The 26431-nt window shown below is 41.7% G+C and overlaps 1 protein-coding gene across 3 annotated transcripts in view; it reads right to left on the bottom strand.

The window, feature by feature from the left end:
• The window catches only part of bcorl1 (BCL6 corepressor-like 1), a 58478-nt gene extending 34225 nt beyond the window's left edge, over positions 1-24253 (bottom strand). For 2 of the 3 annotated variants that reach the window (XM_063000551.1, XM_063000553.1), the window contains exon 1: positions 24002-24253. The gene's annotated coding sequence lies outside the window, so the exon portion shown is untranslated. Of the gene's footprint in view, positions 1-3672; positions 3746-24001 lie in introns of those variants that run through there. The other variant, XM_063000552.1, reaches the window with a different exon arrangement.
• Between the last annotated feature and the right edge of the window lie 2178 nt (positions 24254-26431).

The following is a 26431-nucleotide window of genomic DNA, read 5'->3' as shown; positions in this document are numbered from 1 at the left end:
CCATTTAATACCAACGTTCCAGCAAATCATGTCTGTGCAGAGCCTCTGCCGGCCGATAGCAGGCTGCGATTTGAACCCTGATCCTAGTGGTAGTAGGCTGTGCCACCTGAGTACCCACACACAAATTATGAAAAGAATTTTAACATTCCTTAAAGTATATTCATTTTAAGAAAACCAAAACCTTTATAATAATGTATATTATTATTTCATTATTCATTGAACAGATTAAAAAGGAGAAGCACAAGGCCGCTCAGGTGGCGCAGTGGTAAAAACACATGCTGGAATCAGAGCTGGGATCTCGAATACATAGCATGGAATCTCAGCTCTGCCTGCCGGCTAAGGCTGAGCGGCCACATGAACAACGATTGGCCTGTTGTTCAGATATGGGCGGGAGTAAGCCGGATGGGGTCTCTCTCCCATGACTGGTGCAATTATGACCTCTGCTGGCTGATTGATGGCGCCTGCACAGAGATGAGAAAAGAGTGCTCTCAGGGTGTGTCTCTCCGTACACATCGCTGAGCTGCACTGCACTCTTCAAAGTGCGGGTGATAAAATGCATACGGCTGCTGCCCACGTTTCGGAGGGGACATGGGTTAGCTTCGTTCTCCTCAATCAGAGCAGGGATCAACATTAGTGGAGAGAAAGCATGATGCAATCGGGCAACTGGACGCGCTAAAAATGGAAAAAAAGGGATAAAATATAGCATAAATAAAATATAAAAAAAAAAAAAAATAAAAAAAAAAATAAAAAAGGAGAAGCACTGGTCCGTAAAATAAGATCGTCCGAATAAGCGAGGTTTGTTTTCCAGGGGGGTGCAAAAATATACAAAAACACAGCACTAAGGCCAGTAAAATGAACAACGTAAATTCCATTGTCTTTCGAAGCCATAACTAAGCAACAGAACTTGCAAAAATTAAGCATAACACACAGAGAAAAAGGCGAGAACAAAGTGAGCCTCCTGACAAAACAACGCCTGTCACTCACGTAAACAGAGAGATGTGCACTGGCTAGTGAACACTTAACGAACTTCTTGGTACGAATTTTAAACAATCAGTCCGGACATTCGGTTTTCCAAATTTTGTCCGTTAAATCTGAAATACGTCAAATGAAGGTCCGTTAAATCAAGGTTTCTTCGTATTATCGTATACGCATGAACTATTTTTCCGACCACAATTTACACGGTAAGGTTGTAAGGTTTTTTTATGTTAAAGGAAAGCTCTTTAAGCGGTAATTAAAAAGTGACACGGAGGTAAAATGACATCACAAAACTGGGTTGACCCTTATTAATTAGGTAATACCTATAAAAAATAGCTACACAAAGGCACTTCAAAGATACAATTGTCTAGTAGACAACATGCCTTTCTAGTGCCGAACTAGAGTCTCAAAATAAAATCTCAAATGGCAGGCGCTCAGGTGGCGCAGTGGTAAAACATGCTAGCACACCAGAGCTCGAACCTGTCAGTTTGAATCTCAGCTCTGGTACCCGGCAGGCTGAGCACCTATACGAACAATGATTGGCTTGTTGTTAACTGATGCAATTATGACCTCTGCTGGCGGATTGCTGGCGCCTGCACAAAGTCGAGGTATAATGTGGACAGGGTTTGTCTCTCCGTACACAAAGCTGTTCCACATATGAACTCGCTTCATGCAGGTGAAAATATGGAGTCAGCTACTGCACACGCGTCGGAGGGGGCGTGTGTTACGGCTCTCCTCAGTCAGAGTGGAGGTCATCATCAGTAGAGAGGAAGCGCAATGCAATCGGGTGATTAGATACGGGGAGGGAGGATGATATTAAAAGAGCAGTTTTTTCTATTTTGCATTTTCCCCCTTTTATTCCAATTGCCCAACTGTGCCTTCTCTGCCACTTGCACCATCCCCATCACAAGGAAAGCTGTAGACTATTATGCGCTTCCTATGATGCATGTGCAGTCGCCAGCCACTTCTTTTCACACAAAAAAAGTCACACAAAAAGCTACATCCTAAAGCCACCGACAGCACAACTTAGATTTAAACTTAAGAACATTAGACCACTGTGCCACATCAACACCCTCCTAACTGTTTATTTTCTGTAATCATATCATTTTATAAACAGTAAAATGAACAACGTAAATTCCATTGTCTTTCAATGCCATAACTAAGCAACAGAACTTGCAAAAATTAAGCATAACACACAGAGAAAAAGGCGAGAACAAAGTGAGCCTCCTGACAAATCAAAGCCTATCACTGTAAACAGAAAGACGTGCACTGGCTAGTGAACAATTAATGAACTACTGGTCTTGGTATGCTTCTTGCCTGATTTTTTTTTTTTTTTTTCAATTTTTCCCACTTTTCCCCCCAAATTTTCTCCCCTAATCTAGTCGTGTCAACTCACCCTGATTGCGTCTTCTATACTGATTCGACCCTTCACCACTGACTGATGACGCCTCTCAACTGACATACGCCCCCCTCCGGCACGTACAGTCAGTACAGACTGCATTTTTCACCCGCACGAGTCGAGTTCATACACTGACGGGCACTGTGTATGGAGGGCCACACCCACATCAGCATTATTCCTCAGCCCTCTGCAGGCGTCATCAGTCAGCCAGCAGGGGCCGCAGTCGCACCAGTTATGAGGACCTATGATCTGACTTTTTTACCCTCTGACCCTGAACAACAGCCAATCTTTGTTCATGTTGCCGCCCAGCCCATTCGGAAAGGCAGAGCTGAGATTCGATACAATGTATTCGAAACCCCAACTCTGGTAGCGTACTTTACCACTGCGCCACCTAAGCGGCTTCTTGCCCGAATTTTTAACAATCGGACTGAACATTCAGTTTTCCAGATTTTGTCTGTTAAATCCGAAATCCGTTAAATGGAAGTCTGTTAAATCGAGGTACCACTGTATTATCATATACGCATAACTTGCATTTATTATTGGCACACCTGACATTTTTACGACCACAATTTGAACAGTTGTAGGTTTTTTATGTTTAGGAACTCTTTAAGCAGTAATTAAAAAGTGACGGAGGCTGAATGACAAAACTGGGTTGACCCTTATAAATTAGATAATAGCTATAAAAAACAACCACACAAAGGCACTTGGATGATATATTTGTCTAGTAGAAAACATGCCTTTTGCGAGTTGCAAAAACCATTTTATTTGGGTTTAATTCTTTAGTTAGTAGTGTTAACAGTCAGGACTAAGAGATCAGTAGGAAACTTCCTCTAAAAGAGGTTCCTTTTAAACTGTGTCACAATTTCCTTAGTCAAGACTTAAACTGGAATTTAAATTTATGCCACACCGTGGTGGCATCATGGTCCTACAGTCATTAATACTAATAATAATATTAATAATAATAGGCAGCATGGTGGCTCAGTGGGTGGCACTGTCGCCTCAGAGCAAAAAGGCCCTGGGTTCAATTCCCAGGCATGTTCTCCCAGTGTCTGTGTGAGTATTTTCCAGGAGCTCCGGTTTCCTCCCACAGTCCAAAGACATGCAGTCATTTTAATTGGAGATACTAACATTGCACTAGATGTGTGTGTGCGCCCTGTGATGGCAACCTGTCGAGGGTCGGAAATACAAAATTGATCTAGGTGTGTGTGTGTGTGAGAGAGAGAGAGTGAGAGAGAGAGAGAGAGAGAGAGAGAGAGAGAGAGAGAGAGAGAGAGAGTGTTTTGTAATGAACTGGCAACCTGTCTAGGGTTGGAAATTCAAAATTGATCCAAATGTGAGTTGGGGGGGGGGTGGCCAGACTATGTGGGCGTGGTCTTCAAACGCCGTGTAAGGACCCTGATTGTGGAATAGAGGTGCCTGTGCAGAGTGCATGGGTGGAAAAGGGTTCCATTAAGGGCTGCACGTGGGTCGGAGGAGGCGTGAGCAGCAATGTACCCTCCTCAACTGCAAAAAATCGGGGATCCCCAGCAGTGGAAGACAAATTGACTAAAAAACGCATTAAAAATATAGAAAAATAATAATAATAATACGTTGTGCAGCTTCATAATAACAAACGTGGATGGTCATTCAATATCATAAAGCAGGTATTCATTTGTAAATATATAAAATATTCTCCTAAAACAATCCAGCCTTTAAATTCTTGTCTGTGAAATATTGAAAAATATTATTTCCAAACACTGCATCCAAACAAAAAAAAGCATTTAAATGACTTTGATCTAATCACAGCCCTCAGGTCTGGTACAAGTCACTTGTAACCAGGACCCAGAGGAAAACAAGCCTCTGAATTCCCAGAGTGGATAGATTTGAACAGGGAGTGTCAATGGGCAACGGAATAGAGTGACATATTGGCTCAGTGAGCTCACCATGTTCTCTGTGGCTGAAGTAACATCAAATGCCTCTGACGTTCTAGTACTGCTACGTAATGTGGGGGAAACCACAGAGGAACCACAGAGTCACATTTAATAACAGGTGGACAAAAAACGCAGCCAGGTAGAAGCTATGTAGTCAGTTTAGAAGGTAAGATTTTCAACTCATTTGTATAAGGTGAAATAAATATTTCACTTTATTTGCTGCTGCACAATTCAGAATTTATTTAACATAAATGCTTTGGCCAGACATAAAGAACAATAGGTGACAAATCCAGCTGCTAATGAAAGCCTTTTTCTTCAAATATCTTAGTTTACTGAATGTATAACTTCTATCTTTATTAGGGATGTCCCGATCACATTTTTTGTTCCCGATCCCGATCATTAATTTTGATCCCGATCCGATCCCAAGTCTCAAACTGATACTTGTATTTTCTAGTAGGGATGTCCCGATCACATTTTTTTGTTCCCGATACCGATCCCGATTATTAATTTTGATCACGATCCGATACCGAGTCTCAAACCGATACTTGTATTTTCTAGATATTGTCTAGATAAGAACTAGATAATAATGTTCACACAGTGCACACTTCAAGTACATTACAGTTATTCAAATTAATCCAATGTATATGTTTAACAACTGAATAGCTTTGCAGTGCTGTAGTAAAAAAATTGCCTGCATCCAAGCTATTGCTTAATGTTCTTTTATTTTTACAAAATAAAAGTAAACAAACTTAGTGCAGCATTGTAGTAGTAAAACTAGAACACTCAAAATGAAGTGAAGGTTCTTTCTGAGGAAAATCAGCATCTCTGCCGTGTTAGCGGACATCCGGTTCCTCTTTTCATCATATAATAATAAACTCACTGTATTCGACTGAGTGTTTATTTTTTAGGTGCCGTATCAAATTGGTAGTAATTGTAGATCGTTTGGTTAAATGATATCTGGTTTGTTTCTTATGAGCCACCATACTTGGATGCGTGTTGTAACTGTAACAAACTTTTCTGTGGTTGTATTGTGACGATGGTTTGATGGACGTTTCTACACGAAGTGAGTGTGTTTTGACCCTTTGGGGCTTCCATAGTGCATGGAATAGCGTGCTTGGCTAACACGATGACTCTAGCTGTCCGCTATTCGGTACCGTAAGAGAAGAAGTTAATAGTGTTATGCGCCCGACAATTTGTGAATATACCGTGTAGGCGATACCCACTGTGCCACCAACAGACATACAGTACATACATTTGACCAAGAATGCTTGTCCACTTCATCCCCACTTATTACTTCAATCATTTACTGTATGTTTTACCACCGCTTTATCCTATACAGTAAATTGTAGGAAGGGTGAATAAACACCACAGACAGGTCGCTAGTCCATCACAGGGCACGCACACACACACACACACACACACGCACACATTTACATCTAGGGCAATTATAGTAGCTTTAATTGAGCTGACTGCATATCTTTGGACTGTGGGAGGAAATCAAAGCTACTGGGGGAAACCCACACAGGCACAGGGAGAACATGCAAACTCCACACAGAAAGGACCCAGACCCTTCACCAAAGGGTAAATTGTAGGAAAGGTAGGAAACGCCACATACACACATACACACACACACACACACACACACGCACACACACATTTACATCTAGGGCAATTATAGTAGCTTTAATTGAGCTGACTGCATATCTTTGGACTGTGGGAGGAAATCAAAGCTACTGCGGGAAACCCACACAGACACAGGGAGAACATGCAAACTCCACACAGAAAGGACCCAAGACCCAAGAACCAGACCCTTCTTGCTACATCATTACCCAATGTGCCGCCAATAGAACATGCAGTTTTTAATTCAACACAGCACACTACTTTTGACCAAGGGTGCTTGTCCACTTCGTCCCCATTTATTACTTCATTCAATGACTGTTTTACCCTCGCTTTAACCTATAGAATGTTACGGTGGGTACAATTCACCAAAGGGTAAATTGGAGGAAAGGTAGGAAACGCCACACACACACACACATTTACATCTAGGGCAATTTTAGTAACTCCAATTACTTTAGTAACTTTATTACTTCATTCCTTGATTGTCTATTTTGCCACCTTTTCATCCTGTAATGGGTCATGGTGGGTACAATTCACTGAAGGGTAAATTGTAAGAAAGGTAGGAAACACCCTGGACAGGTCGCCAGTCCATCACAGGGCAAACACACCCACACGCACATTTAAATCTAGGGGCAATATTAGTATCTCTAATTGACCTGACTGCATGTCTTTGGACTGTGGGAGGAAATCAAAGCTACTGGAGGAAACCCACACAGACACAGGGAGAACATGCAAACTCCACACAGAAAGGACACAGGAACCAGGCCCAGACCCTTTTGCTACATCGTTACCCAATGTGCCGCCAACAGAACATGCAGTTTTTAATTCAACACAGCACACTAATACATTTCACCAAGGGTGCTTGTCCACTTCGTCCCCATTTATTACTTCATTCATTGACTGACTGTTTTACCCTCGCTTTATCCTATAGGGTAAATTGTATGAGAGGTAGGAAATGTCCCGGACAGATTGCTAGTCCATCACAGGGCGCACGCACACACACACACACACACACACACACACTTACATATAGGGCAATTATAGTAGCTTCAATTGAGCTGACTGCATGTATTTGGACTGTGGGAGGAAACCGGAGCTCCTGGAGGAAACCCATGCAAAAGCCACACAGAAAGGACCCGGGACGCAGAACCTTCTTGCTGTGAGGCAACAATACTGCCCATCGTGTAGCCCTGTTTATTACTTCACTCCAGCGGAGTAGCAACTGAATGGAACCTAGGTCCCTAAACCTGCGCAGGACACTGACTATTGTGACACTTCTATTTCCCAAGGCACTGTTGTGTTTCCTGAAGACATCAGCTACTGTAAAGGTGTTCGGTTTATTTACTTTGATTAGAAAACAGATCATATGTAGATTTTGCCACTGAGAAATGTAACTGTGAGTGAGACGTCTGTCTGTCAGCCACATTAAGTCACGTTACAACAAAAACTGAAACAGGCCTGACCTTCCTAAAGGGGTTAAAACACGTGTTAATATTTTTTGATCCTGCAGCACAGAATTAAGTATTAACACAGTGCTGAATGAGGATAATCTAATTAGGTAAACTCCACAACCCTAACTGATTTGTTTATAATATACTGTTTATAATATACTGACACAAACCAGAAAGTGTCAGAATGTTTAATAAAATTCTGATTACACTGAAACATATAGTATAAACTTTTGAACTCGTGAAAAAAGGACCTGAGTACAGCACAAACATAAACAGACTATCACGACAGCCCACAGCTACTGGGGTGTAGGTACAGATCTCAGCTGTGCTATTTGCCAGCTGAGGGTCTACACCAGACCTGGGCATCGTACGGCCCGCGGGCCACATCTCCAACCGGCCCGCATGAGGTCCGTGGCAATTAAAAATCAGACGTAAATAAATGTACATCACACATACAATATAACAGGATTGTTTTTGACAGGAGCGCTATGTCTTTAAATTTCTTTAAGTTTCGCTTTACGTGTGTGCGAGTGTATCGGGCTTCACCGTAATGCCGTAACAGAACTGAGTGTGATTGACGGTCGAGTTTTTAACAAGACATGAACTTCTTTAGTATTTATTCACTGAAGTCAGATGTAACGCTGGTTAAGGATCACAATTTAGGCTTTAAATCGCTGTTACGGTATTAAACAGAGAAATACAACAACATGAACGATGCGGAGCGTCACACCTGAAGCTGCGCTAACTAAACTGCAAAAGCATCAAGGACTTTTTATAAAGTTTAACACATCCAGAAATGAAGCAGTCAGGACCAGCTTTGTGATTTTAAAAAGAATATCCAACAATAACAAAGGACTGAAAAACAGCAAATGAGGTAATTAGACTCCAAACCAAATAGTGTAAAGTTTAAAAACTTTTTTGAAAAATTAGTTGATTAAATAGTGAAGGTTGATGTTTTTACTCTGCCTACTTCTTCTGATTGTAACATCTCAACAGTAACAGATTATCAGAACTGTACAATTTACTGCTTTTTATAAAGAGATAAAATTAATATTGAGCAGAATTAAGTTCACCTTATTGGTCCGGCCCTCCACAACAGTCCCAGTTTCTTATGTGGCCCCTTGGAAAATTTAATTGCCCACCCCTGGTCTACACAGACATGATAAAACGTGTCTGTGGGAACAGCCAAAGCACTGCCTGGATTTCTGCCTTGCGCCCAGTGTTTCCGGGTGAAACCGGACCCACCGAGACCCTGAACAGGATAAAGCAGCTGATAAAAATGAAATAATGAACATCATCTTGATATTTTGTATATTTCATATTCATGAGTAAGAGCCCTACCTTACCTTCATGCCTAGTTCACAGTACACGATTTTTACCCTGATTTTCTCTCACCGACTGGTCGCCGCTACATGTGGCAGCTCGGATGCCACTCAGGGTTCGCTCGGGGATCGAAACTCGGCTCTCGATCGCTACGTGTGGACTGTTCAACGACTCGATCGGAGCGACTCAAGAAAAATATCTAGCATGTTAAATATCTGGACCTGTCGCCAAGTCAAAATCATGTAGTGTGAAAGGTGTTGTGAGTGGCAGCGAGTGCTATGTCAAACTACAGCCAATGAGAACGCAGGATACGGGGTGAGGGGAAATCCCGAGGAGGAGTGTAAAAACGTGGAACAGGGGCATAATATAGTTTCTATCAGAATACATCGGCACACACACAAGCTTTACAGTATTTTGTGATCTTATCGTCCACGCCAACCATAATACCAACAATGCATTGCAATAATATTTATTAACCTCCAACTCACTATAAAACCCTGCTGGTTGGGTTGCCAAATCCACTCAGATTCATTTATTTTTCCTGCTTACTTTTACGTTGCACATCAGCGCACAAACAACTTTGATCGCTCACTTACAGTTTTTTTCTTTATGCTTTTTCACCCCTTTTTCTCCCCCTTTAGCTCGTCCAATTGCCCAATTTGCATCACGCATCCTCTCTGCCTCTGCCGATCCCTGCCCTGACCGAGGAGATCGAAGCTAACTCACATCCCCTCCGACACATGAGCAGCAAGCCGTATGCATCTTGCCACCCACACATTGACGCGCGTTGCGCCACCTAGCGTTGCGTGCGGAGAGACACACCCTAAGAGCACTCCTTCCTCATCTCCATGTAGGCGCCTCTAATCAGCCAGCATAGGTCGTAACCGCACCATTCTGACAGAGAGAGACCCACTTCCGACCTTAGTCCCGCCCATCTAAACAACAGGCCAATCATTGTTCATATAGCCGCTCAGCCTCGGCCGGTAAGGCAGAGCTGGATTCGATACGACGTACTCGAGATCCAGCTCCGGTTGCAGCGTGTGTTTTTTGACCCGAGCGGCCTCACTTATTGTTGACGTGCATTTATGGACGTGGTATCATTAAACCCCTCGTCACTTCTCGCATGTGTTTTTTCGTGACAAAACATAGTTTGGGAGACCAGACAGACTCGTCTGAGATTCCTCCTAATGGTAGATTGTGTAGTGTGAGATACACAATGACTTCAAAGACTCCCGATTGCAAGAGATCCAGTTGTGTAGTGTGAACTGTACAGCGATCTGACAACTTGGAAAGTCGTGTAGTGTGAACTTGGCATTAGAGGACTTTTAAAGAATATGTATGGCATGGCAGTCCTGAGATGGAAACGGGTGAACACATACATAATAATAAATGTACTTAAATTGAACGCGGGTTTTCCAGAAATTTTTGGTACAGGCTTGACTTTTCACTCCAGTCAAAATAGTCTCAATAGGGTTGAGGTCGATATAAAAAAAGACCATTCCGAAGCCAGTTTCAATGTGTGTTTTGGGTCAATGTCCTGTGGGAACACCCACTAGCGTCCAAAATACAAGAATTTATTCTTCGGGTTACTTTAGGGTCATCTTTTTATTATTCTGTCCAGTTTTGCATTGCACTAGTTCCAAACAAAGGAAAACAGCCTCGGAGTATAATACCACTATGAGCATGCTTGACAGTAAATACGATGCTGTTGGGTTTAAAGGTCTCAGGTTGTTGCCAAATACACAGATCAACCATAACATTAAAACCACCTCCTTGTTTCTACACTTACCGTCCATTTTATCAGCTCCACTTACCATATAGAAGCACTTTGTAGTTCTACAATTACTGACTGTAGTCCATCTGTTTCTCTACATACCTTTTTAACCTGTTTTCACCCTGTTCCTTAATGCTCAGGACCCCCACAGGACCACTATAGAGCAGATATTATTTGAGTGGTGGATCGTTCTCAGCACTGCAGTGACACTGACATGGTGGTGGTGTGTTAGTGTGTGTTGTGCTGGTATGAGTGGATCAGACACAGCAATGCTGCTGGAGTTTTTAAACACCTCACTGTCACTGCTGGACTGAGAATAGTCCACCAACCAAAAATATCCAGCCAACAGTGTCCTGTGACCACTGATGAAGGTCTAGAAGATGACCAACTCAAACAGCAGCAATAGATGAGCGATCGTCTCCGACTTTACATCTACAAGGTGGACCAACTAGGTAGGAGTGTCCAATAGAGTGGACAGTGAGTGGACACGGTATTTAAAAACTCCAGCAGAGCTGCTGTGTCTGATCCACTCATACCAGCACAACACACACTAACACACCACCACCATGTCAGTGTCACTGCAGTGCTGAGAACGATCCACCACCTAAATAATACCTGCTCTGTAGTGGTCCTGTGGGGGTCCTGACCATTGAATAACAGCATGAAAGGGGGCTAACAAAGCATGTAGAGAAACAGATGTACTACAGTCAGTAATTGTAGAACTACAAAGTGCTCCTACATGGTAAGTGGAGCTGATAAAATGGACAGTGAGTGTAGAAACAAGGAGGTGGTTTTAATGTTATGGCTGATCGGTGTATCTTTGTTGTATTGGCTTGCTTGACTGTGGCCACACCCGTGTTTCTGCATCATATTATTCATGGCAGCTTTTTTTTTTACCTTACCCTGACAAAAACACCCATTTTATATATTTGTACAAACAAATGCTTGTAAATATAATATTAAGACCTAAGGCTTTTTTATTTAATTTCATTTTTTTGTTTTTTCCACCACTTCATTCTGGTCATAGTCCGGTTTCTATAGAATCACTGGACACAACAGTAACACAACACGCCCAGGACACCAATCTTTCACATGGGCTTTCTAGATTTTTACCACTGAATGCTTGTGGCTTGGTCTAATAAGTGTACTAATATCTAGCCCTATTTATATGAGCACATGACTGTGTTTAGTCTGAATCCCAAACAAGAATTGATGGGCAATGTCAAAAGTAAAACCCATTCTAAAATTTGACACCAACGCATTCATGATCTTGGTTGTTAACCAGCAAGTTATCATATACACCGACCAGGCATAACATTATAACCACTGACAGGTGAAATGAATAACACTGATTATCTTCATCACGGCACCTGTTAGTGGGTGGGATATATTAGGCAGCAAGTGAACATTTTATCCTTAAAGGTGATGTGTTAGAAGCAGGAAAAATGGGCAAGCGTAAGGATTTGAGTGCATTTGACGAGGGCCAAATTGCCAAAACAGCAGCTCGTACGGGGTGTTTCCAGTCTGCAGTGGTCAGTATCTATCAAAAGTGGTCCAAGGAGGGAACAGTGGTAAACCAGTGACAGGGTCATGGGCAGCCAAGGCTCATTGATGCACGTGGAGAGCGAAGGCTGTCCCGTGTGGTCCGATCCAACAGACGAGCTACTGTAGCTCAAATTGCTGAAGAAGTTAATGCTGGTTGTGATAGAAAGGTGTCAGAATACACAGTGCATCACAGTTTGTTGCGTATGGGGCTGCATAGCCGAAGACCAGTCAGGGTGCCCATGCTGACCCCTGGCCACTGCCAAAAGCGCCAACAATGGGCACGTGAGCATCGGAACTGGACCATGGAGAAAAGGTAAAAAGTTGGCCTGGTCTAATGAAGTCCGATCCATGGAGGCCCAACCTCACAACTTACAGGAGTTAAAGGATCTGCTGCTAACATCTTGGTGCCAGATACCACAGCACACCTTCAGGGGTCTAGTGGAGTCCATGTCTCAATGGGTCAGGGCTGTTTTGGCAGCAAAAGGGGGACCAACACAATATTAGGAAGACGGTCATAATGCCTGACCTGTGTATTTAAAAACACAGAAACAGTAGGTGCAGATCAGAAATATAGCCGGATACAGTGTCAATTCAACTAACCTACTCCAATCTAAAGGCAATCAAAAGTAGGCTTTTAGTGGTGGGAGCAAACTGCAGTACTCAATGGAAAACAAACACTTGGAAAACATGTGAACCCCCTTTGCTGACAAGGCAAGGATCAAACCAAGGTCTGTGAAGCCCATATTGTTGTGCAACACTAACACTACCAGCTATCCAACTACTCTGCCAACTATCTAAACAGAAGGAAAGAAAAACTGGTTATTCCAATTCTTGGTATGACAGATAACTATCAATTAAATTTCTACAATTGTGGCAGGTCTAGCCATGTGTAGATATTACCAAGGAAAGTATTAACAGTACAAGGAATTATGTTAATCCCAAAAATCTAGGCTACCAAAATAAACCATCCTGTAGGTCACTTTTGATAAAGATATCTGAGAAATGAGTATATGAAAAGTCATTCAAAGTCAACACTGAACAGACCTTGTTCTTTTAAGAAAAGGGGGGGGGGGGGGGGGGGGGGGTATAAGTTCTATCAAGCTATACTTTCAGAGAGTAAAGTAATAAAACATACATTTTCTTGTGACTGTGGTGGGGTCCTCATTTGTACCTTTAGCATGTAAAATTGTACCTGGGAGAGTACAACCCCATATCAGAAAAAGTTGGGACAGTATGGAAAATACAAATAAAATAAAAATGCAGTGTTCCTTTGACTTTTATTTGATTGCAGACAGAACCCAAGATGCATTCCTGCATTTCATGCCTGCAACACATTCCAAAAAAAAGTTGGGATGGGGCAATTTAGGGCTAATAATGAGGTGAAAAAACTAAATAATGATGTGATTCCAAACAGGTGATTGTAATCATGGTTTGGTACAAAAGCAGCATCCAGGAAAGGCTGAGTCTTTGATGAGCAAAGAAAGATTGGAAGGGATTTGCATATTTCTCCCTCTACAGTGCATAATATCATTAAACGATTCAAGGAATCAGGAGCAATTTCAGTGCATAAAGGCCAAGGGTGCAAGCTTAATCTGAACGCCCGTGATCTTTGATCCTTCAGACGGCACTGCATCAAGAACCACCACTCAACAATAGCTGATATAACCACATGGGTGAGGGATTACTTTGGCAAACCTTTGGCAAACACTACAATACAGAGTTACATGCACAAATGCCACTTAAAACTTTACTGTGCAAAAAAGAAGCCTTATGTTAACCATGTCCAGAAGCTGCGTTGACTTTTCTGGGCTTTGAGGCATCTAGGATGGACCATCACACAGTGGAAACGTGTATTGTGATCAGATTAATCAGAATTTCAGGTCTTTTTTGGAAAAAAATTGACACCGTCTGTCTGTCCTGACCAAAGATGAAAAGGACCATCCAGACTGTTATCAGCAACAAGTCCAAAAGCCAGGGTCTGTCATGGTATGGGGCTGTATCAGTGCCCTTGGCAAAGGTCATTTACACTTCTGTGATGGCAGCTTTAATGCAGAAAAGTACATTGAGATCTTAGAGCAACATACGCTGCCTTCAAGATGTCATCTTTTCTAGGGACGTCCATGCATTTTTCAACAAGACAATGCAGAACCACATGCTGCACACATTACAAAAGCATGGCTGCGGTCCTGACCTGTCCCATATAGAGAATGTGTGGAGAATTTTGAAATGACGACCCCGTACTGTTGCACATCTTGAGACGTGCTTGCAGGAAGAATGGGTCAAAATAAAACCCGAAACACTAAATCACTCGGTATCCTCTGTGCGAAAACGTCTTTCAAGTGTGGTGAAAAGGAATGGTGACATTACACAGTGGTAAATGCTTTACTGTCCCAACTTTCTTTGGAATGTATTGCAGGACTGAAATGCAGGAATGGATGTTTATTACTAAATGAAATGAAGTTGAGAAGACAAAACATGAAATATAATATGTTGTCCTAACTTTTTCTGATTTGGGGTTGAACATTCAGTGAGTTTAACATACAATATGTGTACTTTGTCCATCTTATTGACAAGAAAATGTGCATTGTATTAGTTTTATTTGTAGAAGCGCATGCAGTCGCATCTATCCTACTACTTTGGTGTTAGGTCAGCACTTGACATACCTGGCTATTTAAATTAGGCCCACTTAGATCTGTAAAGTGTATTAACAATGGTATATGATGATATTAGATGTGGTTCTTGAAATATATACATATATACTACTGTAAAACACGCTTAAACAACAAACATTTATCAAGTACCTCAAGTCGATAACTTGTCCACCAGAAACAGGTGAGCGCAGCATAAACACGAGCATCCGACGCGTTCCAAACACAGCGCCAAAAGCAGGGGATAAAAATGCCTAAAAATACGGACTACTCACTAGTCTTAGGTCTTATAAACACAAAACCCAGCCTGTCTGGTCAACACGCTACTCTGGTCGGAGGTCAGATACGTCTGGCGAGCAGACAGGAGTGTGTTTACTGGTAAAGTTTATCGCAGCGCCGGCCCACACCAGCTCTCATCAGCGCCGCTTTAGCGCTCTGCTGACCGGAGCTCTCTCTCACCTTCACCGCATGCTCCCGTGTGAGACTGCTAAATTAGAGCACTAACTATGCAAACTGGTCATTATTTCGCTCTATCTAAAGGTCTTGTTTTTAATATGGTCTGCATGATGGAAATCAAACAACGGGGGGGAAACAAGCTCGGGGTTTCGAGCCCACACATTGCCGGTTGGTTAGTCGCTGCGCAGTCCGGAGCTCCTATACACAAAGGAGACGCTTATCGTGCAGGATGCACGAAATGTAGTTCTGTCGTACTGATAGCACGGTTAAGACAGTTTTAAAAGAAATAAATAAACACGTAAACACGTTTAAAAATCCTCAAACTATGCACGGGTTACCGATCGATGAACAATTACGCGATCGCATTATCACAATACACAAGGACACCCCCGATTCCCATTCCAGAGTGGGGAATGTGTGTCTAAACGAGCTTACTAACTAAAGAATAAATAAAAGAATACAAAAACAAACCACGATCCAAAAGGGTGAGGCTGAACAACATTCGATCTAGGTCTCCTGATCGGGGATTATCCTAAAAAGAAAAGCCTTGCCTTGTTGATGCACTCGTGTGGCCACGACGGACACGGAGGAGAAACTAACGACACATCGCTTCCGATAGGCACCAGCAGTCAGTCGTGTAAACTAAAAATTCCTAATTGCAACCAAACTACACAAGCCAGATCAGATCGTGTCGCCCGATCGTGTTTATTGGTTGAACACGAGAGAGTAGAACTAGGACGCCTGCACTCCCCAGCCGAGATAAACCGACAGAAAGCCCGAGCACATTGCGAGGCTCTTATCAAGCACATGAGATGAGGAAACATCGTCCTCGGGGCTATCTGAAAATTGAACCTTATGCTGTAACAACACCACATGTTAGATAACACGAACTGAACCGTTTCTTACTTAGCAAGGTGTTCTAGGCTGGAGCACGAATGTCCAAGATCACTGCGCTGCGAAGTCTCCTCGGAACAACTATCTCTCAGTGCTCGCAAATGTTACGGACAAGCCGAGTGCCGCCGAACGAAAATACCCCCGATACGCAAGAGCGCTCGGGTGTACTCGGAACATGACACAGCCCCGAACCGATTCCTCCGTCCACTGAATCATTAAAAAAGATAATTAGCAAGTCACACAACGATGTCAAATGCAAACACCGATCCGCTGCAGCGACGTTAAAGAGATATTCGTGCACCAAGAGGATAACCTTTTAATCCCGCTGCTCGCTGTTCACTAATCTCGACGATTTTCGGTTCCGAAAGTCCGAGGTGGTGATGGTGGTGAAGGGGGGTGGGTTCGCCAAGACGAGCCGTGCAGTAGCTCACAGGCTTTGCTCTGGTGGGAGAGCGAGAGAGAGAGGGGGGAGAGACAGAAGGGACTTCTACTATGGGAGATGTAGTGTTCCGAAACCCCGCCCTGACGCTGTCGGCCCCGATAAGGGAGGAGCGGGGACTGCAGGTACCAGCATGCACCGCTTCAGTCCAGCCGCTCAAGGGGAAAGGGGTTCGCAACAGTGCGCTAAACTGGAAATGCCTTCCCCAAGTAACAAAGTGAAAATATACCGCCTGTGTATTAATACGGTGCTTTTTTACACAAGCATTGTGACTGCAAGGTTTCAGGAGTATAAACGTACACGCAAGTGTCCGAACAATTCCTCAGAAATGACCGGACACGTTTGTCAAGTAACGGCCACAAAGAGTTGAACGTACTGAGCTGTGATGAACTACCAGCAAACACACGAGCTCAACCTTGCTACCGAATTGCACACATTCCCGACACACCATTAAACACCAGTTAACACATGCCACCCTCAGTATTTCCACTCGTTTACCAGTTCTCATTATAAATAACAGGTTTTCCCACTGTTTCAGAAACCACAACCAACGGTCGTTCGTTTCTCAGGATCAATGTCAAACCGATAAACAGAAATAACGTGACTGTCACGGTTTTCCGTACAGTGCTCTTAGCTTCTCTAGCCTACGTCTCTTTAATTTTAACAATTTTTATATTAAATGTATACAGGTTTTTCCACTGTTTCAGAAACCACAACCAATCGTTTATTTCTCAGGATCAATGTCAACCTGACAAAATAAACAAATAAATTGACTATCTTGGTTTTCCGTACAGTGCTCTTAGTTACCTAGCTTCTCTAGCCTAGGTTTCTTCCATTTTAAATTTTATATAAATTGTATACAGGTTTTTTTTTTTTTTACCACAACCAACGGTCAATCATTTATTTCTCAGGCTCAATGTCAAACCAAAAAACAGAAATAACCTGACTGTCACAGTTTTCCATACAGTGCTCCTAGTTACCTAGCTTCTCTAACCTAGGTTTCTTCAATTTTAACTTTCATATAAAATGTATATAGGTTTTCCCACTGCTTCAAAAACCACAACCAACGGTCGTTCGTTTATTTCTCAGGATCAATGTCAAACCGAAAAATAAATAAATAAATTGACTATCGTGGTTTTCCATACAGTGCTCTTAGCTACCTAGCTATTTTAACTTTTATATAAATTGTATACAGGTTTTCCCACTGTTTCAAAAACCACAACCAACGATCATTCATTTATTTCTCAGGATCAATGTCAAACCAACAAACAGAAATAACCCGACTGTCACGGTTTTCCATACTGTGCTTCCTAGCTTCTCTAGCCTACTTTTCTTCTATTTTAACTTTTATATTTATTGTATACAGGTTATACCACTTAAAACAACATCTCTACATGTGTGTTCATTACAGCTTCAATGAAAATCCATAAACATTCACTACGTTTAATATGAGTAAATACTCAACAAAAGTCTTTGTGAAGAAGTAAAACAACAGGGAAAAATAAAGATAAAATGTTGACCCGGATGCTGTCTGGATTGCTGGTAGCAAGTGACCAATAAAGTCAGTCAGCCAGTGGCTATCGATCTTTATTTTTATTTTGACTGGTCAAGACGAACCAAAAAGAGTTTGAAAATCAGGTAATGTCCAGTCCAGTTTTGCCTTTACATTGACATGCAGTAAGAAAAAGTTTGTTTGTTGTTTGTTTATTAGGATTTTAACGTCATGTTTTACATGCTTTGGTTACATTCATGACAGGACAGGTAGTTACTCATTACGCGGTTATATTGAACACAGTCATAGACAATTTTGTTTTTCCAATTCACCTCACTTTTGTTTTTCCAATTCACCTCACATATGTTACTATCCGTGATAGGGTTTTCAATACAGGTGTAAGTAAAATTCCAGCAAGGTACAATACGCTTAAGACTTCACTCATGGAGTATAAGCTGTAATGTAAATTCACAATGTTTGACAAATTTGAAATGAGCTGGGTTTTGTCCTTATTGAAGAATAGAGAATGATTCAACATTTAAAATGTTTAATTGACAGTGAACAAATGGACCTTGATGAGAGCAATGTTTACCCCTATGTACCACCTTCCTGTATATTCTGATTGGAATACAAAATATTCACTCTTACTGAGCATGTTCAAAGAAAGTAACCAACAACAATGAATCTCATAATGAACAACTCTATACGCTCTATATTTCAGTCACAGGACCCACATACATTAAGCTTCTGTACCTGCCATTTATTACTAACTTTCACTAACAACTCTAGTGACAGTCACTCTGGGTTTAAGGGCCATGTGGCAGCACGATAGGTTGTGGCTTGTGTAGGACATTATCAATTTGCAATGATACCAGGACAAGCAGACATTATCCATAGCTATTTAAATTATGTAATGTATTTTTTAAAATGGCTTTAACAACAGAGATAATTCAATCTTTAATTTTAATAACCACGTTATCCTGGTCTGGGTGGTAATTGATCCGAACCTGAATAGAAACAATGAGCACAAGGCAGGAATATATCCTGTATGGTGTACCAGTCCATTGCAGTGCATTCAACATTCAGTCATTCACATTCACTCACAACTAAGGTGAATCTAAAGGAGGAAAGCCCACGAACATGGAGAAAACATGGCACACTCCAGACAGTAATTAGAGGCATTGGCTGAACTTGGGTTGGAGGAACTGTGGAGCACCAACACTAAAAGCTGCACCAGTCTCTCACCATTGAAAACAACGTTACAATGTAACCACAAAACAAAAGCATTATAAGCTGCATATAAAACAGATCTACACTATGTATTGCTTTCAAATCCCAATATACTTTCAAAAGCCAATATACTCATTAAATTCAGGCACCGCTTGTTTAGTCCTAATATATAAGGTAACACCATTAAACTTCAGAAGTTCATTATGATAATCATTGAACCATTATCAGCACGTGATTAGTAAGTTAGTAATTTTAAGTTAGTAAAACATGACATTAAAATCCTAATAAACAAACAAACAAAAGATAGGCTTTTCAGTCGCCTTTGCCCAAACTCAGAACCTCACAATGATGCTTAACTCTGAAAAACCATTTGGACACATCATTCCCCAAAGGCTACAACTAATAACACATCTAGAGACAAATACAGCTGTTATTCATGACTCAAAGTCTCAAATGGTGATCGACAATACTGCATGGGTAGTGTACGTCATGGCAAGCTTAATACAAGCTCTGTGATGTGGTTAGCCAAAAGGTGGTAATGTCTTGATAATTACTAATTAGAAGAAATAATTTAAAATATGATGTCATATTTATCTAGATTATCTAGATTTATGAGATGAACTTTCAGATTTTGTAAGATTTCTATAATGGTGTGCAATCTTACTTCCAACCAGTAAGTCCAACAGTGGTAAACAGAACCACAAAAACAATTAAGCATAATAATTAAATCATCATTTTTGATAGGCTACAGCTACAAATTGAACAACATTAACAGTTTATTACAGTCACATCTGTGTAACCTAATGCAATATTACTTGGTATCATGGTATATGATACGGGGCATTTGTAGCTTAGCGGTTAAGGTACTGGACTAGTAAGCAGAAGGTTGCTGGTTCGAACCCCACCACTGCCAGGTTGCCACTGTTGGGCCCTTGAGCAAGGCCCTTAACCCTTAATTGCTCAGACTGTATAATGTAAGTCGCTTTGGATACAAGCGTCTGCTAAATGCTGAAAATGTATATCAATATAATATAATTATTAAATATATTATCAAGTTTGTCACCCACCCCTAGGTACAACTGGTCTAATGCTCTCAGCCTTCCTCTTCCTGGTATATTTTTCCCCTTTTATGTTTACACAGAGAGCACTGGGCTTTGGTCAGACACTGTGTGACTTAACAACAACTTTTAACAGTGTGCTGAAGACTCAGCTTAGTTAAGCCTGTGTTTGTTGGGAGAACACAATACGTGGAAGACTTTACAAAAACACAGCTTTGTCTTCCGTCTAATGGCTACACCTTTATGTTTTATAAACTATATTATTCATAGACTGTTTAAGTGCATCACAAGGACAGCATGATGATTGAGCCAACGAACTGAATAGATGGTGTTGATGAGTTATGTTAAAATGATTCAACACATCTGTACAAAAAATCTACAGATGAAAACAAATAATGAAAACTAATGAGTGACACCTGAGTAATAATTTAATTATTATTGTTGGCGCTTGGTTCTAACAACGAAAAAGGTGGTCTTGCAAACCCTAAATACAGACCATATAGTAATACTGTGCTAGAAGTAAAAAAGTGCAGCTGTGTGCCATGGGCCGTATGTTAGAAACTTGTGCTATAAGACTACCTGATGGTCAGTGTTTAACAAAAACATAGCTTAACATATTGACCTGTAAAGTAAAATGATGAAAAGCTTTAAGACAATGCCTTATTTTGAAGCTCATAAGTGCAAATGTGTGAGCCCAGTCACAACAACGCAACACATTTAAATACATACCACTCAGGATAGACAGCAGACTATCTAATTAGTGTAAGCCGTGCTCACACTGAGTAATGTGTCATGTGGTCCCTATATTGTTTTAAGGGGCCCTTACACTTATTTCCTACTCCAAACACAGTTGTGTGTCTTGTTTAGTCAGTCAGATAGCTATCTATCTAACAGCTGGCCACGGCAGCCAAGACAGTGAGTTTGTTAGTTTGCATGAACCTACTTTATTTTCTGACAACTAAAATGTGACCCTTGCATAGTGAATTAACAGCAATTAACTTGTACTTATCCTTATTAATGAAAATACATTACGACTCCTAACCTGCCCTGCTGAGAATTTACTACATTAATTTAGAAGTTGAAATTAAATCCTGATTCGGTTTATTTTTATTTAGATAGAACACAGTTGTTTTATAAGTTTACAATGGCAAATAAAACCCTGAAAGTAAAAATATCCTCCAAATGTAAAGTTTACAAAGTAAATATTTGTAAATGTTGCGTAACATAGCAAAGAACAAACAGTCCACAATTTTAGTATGATACAAGAAACAAAAGGTATGGTGCAAACAAACAAACAAAGAATAAACAATTTCTTTGGGGTAAACAGGCCTGTTTTCAAACAACACCCCCACCCTTCGAACTATACAGTCTCACGACTTGGATCAACAGCGCATTCCTCCGGAACGCCTGCTGATGAGAGATATACACACACTAGACATATCCTGCCATGAATCGTGAATTGATAATCTGACCTGGTCTAATAAAATCTCACTGTGATTTTTACAGATGGGTGGCATGGTGGCTCAGTGGGTAGCACTGTCTCCTCACAGCAAGAAGGTTCTGGGTTTGATCCCCAGGTAGGGGTTCGCATGTTCTCCTTGTGTCTGCGTGGGTTTCCTCCAGAAGCTCCGGTTTCCTCCCACAGTCCAAAAACATGCAAGTGAGGTGAGTTAAAGATCCAAAATTGACCATGACTGTATTTGACATGAATCTTGTGTAAAAAGTAACTACTGTTTCTGTCATTAATGTAACTAAAGTGTGTAAAACATGACGTTAAAATCCTAATAAATAAATAAATACATTTATGGACACAAAGCCTTGTTAAGGATCAGGGCTTTCAGTTTTTTTACAAGATTTCGAGTGTTTTATGTGGTAAGTCCACTAAGAAATTTGTGCTTTAAATATTGTAAGGGAATTGTTTACTATTTAAAATGAGTTCAAGATTTATCTCAGTTTTGGGAACCTAGGATCCAAACCTGGACATAAAGGCTAAACCACTAACCCGGGCCCGATTTAAGTCAGTAAACACAAGGAAAAAGCCATTAGAAGCGGGACATGGGGAGAACATGCAAACTCCACAGAGAAAGGACCCAGACCGCCCTACCTGGGGATCGAACCCAGGACCTTTTTGCTGTGAGGCGACAGTGCTACCCACCGAGCCACACTAGAAATATTCTGCCATGAATCGTGAATTGATAATCGGACCTGGTCTAATAAAATCTCACACTGAATTTATGGACACACAGCCTTGTTAAGGTTATTTTGACAAGATATTGAGTGTTTTCCGTGGTAAGTCCACTCCAAAATTTGCGCTTTAAATATTGGAAGGGAATTGTTTACTATTTAAAAGGAGTTCAAGATTCATTTAGATGTCTCAATTTTGGGAACCTCGGACCCAAACCTGGACATTAAGGCTAAACCACTAACCCGGGCCCGATTTAAGTCGGTAAACACAAGGAAAAAGCCATTAGAAGCGGGACATGGGGAGAACATGCACACAGAAAGCACCCAGACCGCCGCACCTGGGGATCGAACACAGGACCTTTTTGCTGTGAGATAATCAGACCTGGTCTAATAAAATCTTAGCCTTGTTAAGGCTCAGGGCTTCAGGTTTTTTTAACAAGATATTGAGTGTTTTATGTGGTAAATCCACTCCAAAATTTGTGCTTTAAATATTGGAAGGGAATTGTTTACTATTTAAAATTAGTTCAAGATTCATCTTGATGTCTCAATTTTGGGAACCTAGGATCCAAATCTGGACATAAAGCCTAAACCAATAACCCGGGCCCGATTTAAGTCGATAAACACAAGGAAAAGTCTTGTTAATGCTCAGGGCTTCAGTTTTTTTTTTTTTTTTTTTACAAGATGTCGAAGCAGGACACGGGGAGAACATGCAAACTGCACACAGAAAGAACTAGGACCTTCTTGCTGTGAGGCGACATTGCTACCCACCGAGCCACGCTAGAAATATCCTTTCCATGAATCGTGAATTGATAATCAGACCTGGTCTAATAAAGCCTTAACCAATAACCCGGGCCAGATTTAAGTAGGTAAACACAAGGAAAGAGCCGTATTAAGGGTAGGGACACTGGTAGCCTAGTGGGTACAGCTTTGGGCTATCTACTCAAAGGTTGAGAGTTTTAATCCCAGCTCTGACATGCAGTCACTGTTGGGCCCTTGAGCAAGGCCCCTAACTCTAACTGTACGTGTGTATATGTATATATGACAAATAAAGGCATTCTATTCCAAGAGGCATGAACATGACAGAGGAGACGTGTGAGGAGAAGCGTATTGTGCTCATAGGCGGGATACGGGACGGTGCGGGACCGCTACACGCACCACAGACCCACGTTCGCGGGTGACAGGTTACGAGGATGCAAAACATCCCCACAGTGAGCAAAGCACGCCAAAGTAGCCTTAATTAAACACACACTGACCTCGTGGAGCACACACGCTCGCTCTCATCGCTCCTGGAGGCCTAAAAACCCACGACACGGCGTGTCCCAATCCACTAACGGCTGCAGATGAGTGACCATTAGCTATCATTAGCCGCCAGCAAATTTCACAGTGACGACAGACCTTAGTTTGCAAGACTGTTAGACAAGCGTTAGACACGATTCCTACATAATACACTGAGTGTTAGAGCTAACCGGGACTCGCGTGCACTCTCGCAGGCTGTAAAGTTTCCGGAGTTGGCAGTAACAGTGCATGGCGTTTCGTGGTGCCCCCTTTAATGCCCCCCGCTCGCCAGTAGCGCCTTTGTTAATCGCATGGTGCCGCGCCGCCTTACCTCACTTTACCTAAACGGCCCGACCGTCTGTCCTACGCCTTTCAACGGGAGGTGTTGACAAAGTGGATCGTGAAACTGGATCGGTGTGTGTGCAGCGCTCGTTTCGGATCGACACGGAGATCTGGCAGGGGATCGAAAGGCAGCGTGAATTTTGGGCTTCTCGCCGCGATCCTCCCTCATCGTCCGTTCCCCCGTCCGCAGCAGCTGGAGAGCAAAATCGCGCTTCCTGGGTCCTAAAGCCGGAATGTTTTTATCCAGGTGAGTGGAGCCGATACTGACCGGTGCTGGTAGACTGACTCAATTCATTCATTTATTTACATTAAATTATAATAATCTCCCCTGCTTGTAAATGTTAAAAATAATAGATCTGTATTTTTTCCATTTTAAATAAATACACACATTCAAGTCAAGTCAAATTTATTTATATAGCGCTTTTTACAATAGCCTTTTATTTGTCTCAAAGCAACATCACAAAATCCAGGACCAACAGATACAAAAACCCCTGTTGAGCAAGCCGAGGGCGACTGTGGCAAGGAAAAACTCCCTTAAAATTACAGGAAGAAACCTTGAGAGGAACCAGACTCAGCAGGGCCCCCATCCTTCTTGGGTGGTCTGGAGGATACTTTAAATGAATAAGATTTACACAAATCATACAAACACAGAATTAAAATGAACTAAAAGTTATAACTAGCAATAATAAATAGAGTTATTATGCAGTCCAGTCTGTAATAAAGTCTGTAGTGAGTTCCTGACATTCTTGGTGCAAACACGCCAGGGTACCGTCACACCCAGCAGGAGCAGTATTGTTGGCACGGCAGTCTCGACTTGATTTCTTAACCTCGGGCAGGTAAACGGGTTTCCGTCAGAAGGACCTCGGGGTAAAACAACAGAAACTGTAGATAAAAATGTAAAATGCGAGTTGAGAAAGATTTGAGAAAGTTTTACAGAGAGTTTTAGACTCCAGCAGCCCTAATTAATACAGCATAACTTAAAGGGAGAGCGAGCAGATAACAAGGTCATGAAGGCTTTCATAGGACATCAGCGCCCACCTGCCCACCGTCATCAAACCTGAGTGATCGGTCAAGAGAGGCAGAATGACAGCAACCCAACATCCCTGATCACCACAAGTTTCTATGACCAAGAACCCCCCAAGCACAGGCGTGTCTCTATTTATTTGTAACGTGTGAGTTATTACCAGGTTCATACCAGGTTGGCATTGCATGGGACATCCAAGATATATAATTAATTGTATTATTTATTAGGATTTTAACGTCATGTTTTACACACTTTGGTTACATTCATGACAGACACTGTACTGTACATTACTTGTTACACAACGACAATTTTGTATCTCCAATTTATCTCACCTGCATGTCTTTGGACCATGAGAGGAAACCGGAGCTCCCGGAGGAAACCCACGCAGACACAAGGAGAACATGCAAACTCCACACAGAAAGGACCCAGACCGCCTCACCTTGGGATCAAAACCAGGACCTTCTTGCTGTGAGGCGACAGTGGTACCCACTGAGCCACCAGGCCACCCACTAGTAGAACGGACTCAATTCATTCATTTATTTACATTAAATTATAATACTCTCCCCTGTTGTAAATGTTAAAAATAATAGATCTGTATTTCTTCCATTATAAATAAATACACACAGGTGTGTCTCTATTTATTTGTAACGTGTGAGTTACTACCAGGTTCATAACCTCTGGCATTGCATGGACACATCCAAGATATATAATTAATTTATTTATTAAGATTTTAACGTCATGTTTTACACACTTTAGTTACATTCATGACAGACACAGTAATTACTCGTTACACAATGACAATTTTGTATCTCCAATTCACCACTTACATGTCTTTGGACTGTGGGAGGAAACCGGAGCTCCCGGAGGAAACCCACGCAGACACAAGGAGAACATGCAAACTCCACACAGAAAGGACCCAGACCGCCTCACCTGGGGATCGAACCTAGGACCTTCTTGCTGTGAGGGGACAGTGCTACCCACTGAGCCACCGTGCCACCCACTAGTAGAACGGACTCAATTCATTCATTTATTTACATTAAATTATAATACTCTCCCCTGTTGTAAATGTTAAAAATAATAGATCTGTATTTTTTCCATTATAAATTAACACACAGGTGTGTCTCCATTTATTTGTAACGTGTGAGTTACTACCAGGTTCATACCAGGTTGGCATTGCATGGGGACATCCAAGATATATAATTAATTGTATTATTTATTAGGATTTTAACGTCATGTTTTACACACTTTGGTTACATTCATGACAGACACGGTAATTACTCGTTACACAATGACAATTTTGTATCTCCAGTTAACCTCACTTGGACCTTGAGCTCCTGGAGGAAACCCACGGACACAAGGAGAACATGCACACAGAAGGGACCCAGATTGCTTCAC

This window comes from Trichomycterus rosablanca, chromosome 8 (assembly GCF_030014385.1).
Source record: "Trichomycterus rosablanca isolate fTriRos1 chromosome 8, fTriRos1.hap1, whole genome shotgun sequence".
Classification (NCBI taxonomy): Eukaryota; Metazoa; Chordata; class Actinopteri; order Siluriformes; family Trichomycteridae; genus Trichomycterus; species Trichomycterus rosablanca.
Note: the sequence above shows the minus strand (reverse complement) of the source record. Positions and strands in the feature narration are given on the sequence as shown.